The sequence below is a fragment of the Centrocercus urophasianus genome, unplaced genomic scaffold (assembly GCF_019232065.1).
Source record: "Centrocercus urophasianus isolate 14NV4802_14NV808 unplaced genomic scaffold, USGS_Curo_1.0 seq_1493, whole genome shotgun sequence".
Lineage (NCBI taxonomy): Eukaryota > Metazoa > Chordata > Aves > Galliformes > Phasianidae > Centrocercus > Centrocercus urophasianus.
In genome coordinates, this window is record NW_024884690.1 from 1 (window position 1) to 4333 (window position 4333).

Genomic DNA, 4333 nt, shown 5'->3' on the forward strand with positions numbered 1-4333 from the left:
ATTTGGGGGCAGTGGAGTTTAGTGGGATGTAGGATGAGGGGCTTTAAGGGGGTCACGATGTAGGGGCTTTGAGGGTTTGGGGGGGGGGCACAGAGCAGGGGGTAATGGGGTGAGTTGGGGGCATTGAGATGGAGGTCGTGAGCTGGGGACACTGGGATTTAGGGGACACGGGATCGGGGGGTTTATGGGGGACACGAGCTGGGAGCTTTATGATTTGCAGGGTGGGGGGGGGTTATGGGGAGAGCAAGGGGGGGGGCCTGGGGGTTTTGGGGGCCCGTTTAGTTTGGGGGGGGGGGGCCGCAGCCCCGGATGGGGGGGGCATGCAGGATTCACGGTGTGGATAGGAGATGGGGGGGGTCTGTGGTGGGGGACACTGGAGTGCTTTGGCGGGGGGATGACTGTGCCCCTCCCCCCCACAGGGAAAGGGGTGGGGGGGATTTGGGGGTGCCGGCTCCCCTCTGTTGTTACCTTGGGGGTGGGGGACCCTTTTCCTATGCGAGGGCATTGCTGGGGTGCAGCTCCTGGTGGGGTGGGGGGGGTGCGATGCAGAAGGAGGGGAGCCTGCGTCCCCCGAGGGTCTGGTTTGGGGTCAGAGCGGTGTTCTGCCCCCCCTTTAAGGGATGTGGGGTTTTGGGGGGCTGAAAATGGTAAAACCAGTCACGATAGAGCAGAGCGGCTGCATTTGGTGGCGCAAAGAGGATTTGGGGGATGGCAGAGTTAAAGCCCCACGTGGCAGCCAACCCCCCCCCCCCCTCCCAACCCCCCCCATAGCCATGAAAACAGCTTTGGTAGAGCTCCAAAGGGGAGAACCCGAAGGGGAGAACTCGGGGGGTCCCAGGGAGGAGCAGTGGGGGCTGACCCAACCCCCCCCTCCCCCAATGTGGGGTGGTGGAGATCATCGGATCGTAGGGCAGCCCCAGTTGGAAGGGGCCCATAGGGTGCATCGCGGGGAGGGGCTCTGCCCCGTGCCTCAGTTTCCCCACTGGGGGGCTGTGCTGGGAGCACTGGGAGCACTGCGTGTGTGTGGTGAAAGCACTGGGGCTTTGGAGGAACCCGAGGCGGTCACCCCATAGCGCCCAGCCTGTGCTCCCCAGTCCCCCTCAGTGCCCCTACATTGTGCCCTACTCGCCCCCCCCATTCTGTCTCCACGCTCATCTCACTGACCCCATAACCCCCCCACCCTGTCTGAGGGGGGCAGCAGGCGGATTTGGGGTTGGTAGGGGAATTCGGGTCGCATTTTCCCACCTTTCTCCACACGTTGGATTGGGTTTGGTGACCCCAATGGGTCCCTTCCCATATTTGATGACCTCACTGACCCCAATGGGTCCCTTCCCATATTTGATCACCTCACTGACCCCAATGGGTCCCTTCCCATATTTGATGACCTCACTGACCCCAATGGGTCCCTTCCTGTATTCCAATGAACTCATTGATCCCCGTGGGACCCTTCCCATATTCAGTGACCTTATTGATCCCAATGGGTGCTTCCCTTATTTGATCCCAATGAGTCCCCTCTCATATTTGATCACCTCCGTGATCCCAGTGGGTCCCTTCCTGCATTCAATGACCTCATTGATCCCAATGGATCCCTTCCTACGTTCGGTGCCCTCGCTGAACCCAGAGGTCCCTTCTCGTACTTCATCTACTCGTTGATCCCAGTGGGTGCTTCCCAAATTCGACGACCCCATTGATCCAAACGGATCCCTTCCAACATGGGAGGCTCTGTGAGCAGGGCGACGTGGCGGTGTGCGTTCCCAGGATGGGAATTGCAAAGGAATGAATCTGGGATAACGATGGCCGTTCCTCGGCGCCCCTCAGCCCCTCGTCCCCATTGTCCCCATTGTCCCCAGATGACCCGGCCCCAATTAACCCCATCGGATCCCTCACTGCCAGAGAGTTCCGCCCACGTGGGATCCGTGTGTGACTCATCAGTGCTGTAATTAAGACGGGGCTGTAATCACTTGGAGCAGCTCCGATGGTCTTCTCCTTCCCCTCCTCCCCCCCCCCTCTTTTTTTAATATTATTATTTTGTGCATTTTGGTTCTGGCCGCCATCTGGTGCCGAATGGCTCTTCTCACCACGCGCTGTGTGCCGCCATCTGCACCAATTAATTGTCCCATTAATTGCAAAAAAAAAAAAAAAAGAAAAAAAAGAAAAGTGTGAAGAAGCCCAAACATGGCCCTGCATCCAGGGGAGCTCCCAGATCCGAATTGTGCCACCAAACAGCTCAGAGCTGGCTGCTGAGATCCATGGGGTGGGATGGGATGGGATGGGATGGGATGGGATGGGATGGGATGGGATGGGGATGGGATGGGAATGGTTCTCAGCCCCATGGCCTCAGCTCTGCTTTCTTTTTCCCCACAGCTGACGGTGTGACCCCAAGTGCCACCGAAGGACTGGGACATCCCCAACCCAACAGCGGTCTGCGGTGCTCAGAGCAAACCGTGAGTGAGAAGTGGGGGCCCCCAGAGCGCCCTGCAGCATAAATGGGGTGGGATTGGGGGGGTCAAATCGGGTGAGCTTCAAGGACCCTTCCAACCCAACCATCCCGTGGTTCTGTGATCTTTAAGGGCCCTTCAATTCAGTCATTCCGTGGTTCTGTGATCTTCCAGGACCCTTTCATCCCGACTCTGCAACAATCCTATGATCTTTCCAGGATCCTTCCAACCCAACCATCCTATGGTTCTGTGATCTTCAAGGATCCTTCCAACCCAACCATCCTATGGTTCTGCGATCTTTCAGAACCCTTTCAGCTCAGCCATTCTATGACCATTGAGGTCCCTTCCAATCCAACCATCCCATGGCTTTATGATCTTTCAGGACCCTTCCAACCCAACCAGTTAATGTTCCCATCAGGACGTTCCCATCCAGGCTTTCCCATCAGGGTGTTTCCATTTGCTGTTCCCATGCGGATGTTCCCATATGGATGATCCTATCAGGATATTCCCATCTGGATATTCCCATCCAGCTGTTCCCATCTGGATCTTCTCATCGTGATCTTCCCACCCAAGTGTTCCCATATGGATGATGTCCTATGGTTCTTCTCATCCATGTGGATGTTCCCATCACAGTTTTGCCATCATGGTGTTCCCATATGGATGATCCTATCAGGATGTTCCCATCTGAATGTTCCCATCCAGCTGCTCCCACATGGATGATGTCTTACGGTTGTTCTCATCCAGGTCTTCCCATCCAGGTCTTCACAACAGGATTTTCCCATCCAGGTGTTCCCATGTGGGTGTTGCCATCATGGTGTTCCCGTATGGATGTTTCCCATTCCCAGGTGTTCCCATTGAGGTATTTCCATTTGGGTGTTCCTATATGGATGTTCCCATGTGCATGTTCCCATCTGGATCTTCTCATTGTGGTCTTCCCATCCACGTGTTCCCATATGGATGATGTCATATGGTTCTTCTCATCCAGGTGTTCCCATATGGATGTTCCCATGTGGATGTTCCCATGTGCATGTTCCCATGTGGATCTTCTCATCACAGTCTTCCCATCCAGGTGTTCTCCAGATGTTCCCATCAGGATATTCCCATCAGGATGTTCCCATTGCAGCATTCCCATCCGGTGCAGCCCCTGGGTTTGGTGTAGGAGCAGGGTGCCCAGGAAAAGTCCCATTTATTGAGGACCCCCCTGGTTGGTGACCCACGCCCTCTCCAGGCCGCGTTCCTCGCCCTTTTCAACCTCTTTCCGAGGTTCAAAAAGATTTTCCTGCAGTTCTCTTTCTGTCCCACCTCAGGGCAGGTGGTGGCAGTGATGGCCACCAGGACGTAGTGACAATGGTGGATGTCACCCATCTGCGGGGCGAAACGCATCCCCGAGGCGTCCCTCATCAGGTGCTCGTCCACCTCTTATGGAGGCACTTTGCTAATGGGAGGCAGTGGGGGGAGCAAAGGATGAATGCAGGAGGGAGGAGGGGGAGCGCAGCCCCCAACAGCAGTGTGAGCTCCCAGGGGTGTGTGAGACCTCAAATGGATGTGTGAGACCCCCAGTGGATGTGTGAGACCCCAAATGGGTGTGTGAGACCCCAAATGGGTGTGTGAGACCTCAGATGGGTGTGTGAGACCCCAAATGGGTGTGTGAGACCTCAAATGGATGTGTGAGACCTCAAATGGATGTATGAGACCCCAAATGGGTGTGTGAGACCCCAAATGGATGTGTGAGACCCCAAATGAATGTGTGAGACCCCAAATGGCTGTGTGAGAACCCAAATGGATGTGTGAGACCTCAAATGAATGTGTGAGACCCCAAATGGGTGTGTGAGACCCCAAATGGGTGTGTGAGACCTCAAATGAATGTGTGAGACCCCAAATGGATGTGTGAGACC

At 55.7% G+C, this 4333-nt stretch overlaps 1 protein-coding gene across 1 annotated transcript in view; it reads left to right on the forward strand.

The window, feature by feature from the left end:
- The first annotated feature begins 2470 nt into the window (after nt 1-2470).
- Nucleotides 2471-4333, forward strand: part of POU6F1 (POU class 6 homeobox 1) — a 9058-nt gene continuing 7195 nt past the window's right edge. The window contains exon 1 of the mRNA XM_042815339.1: nt 2471-3842. The gene's annotated coding sequence lies outside the window, so the exon portion shown is untranslated. The remainder of the gene's footprint in view (nt 3843-4333) is intronic.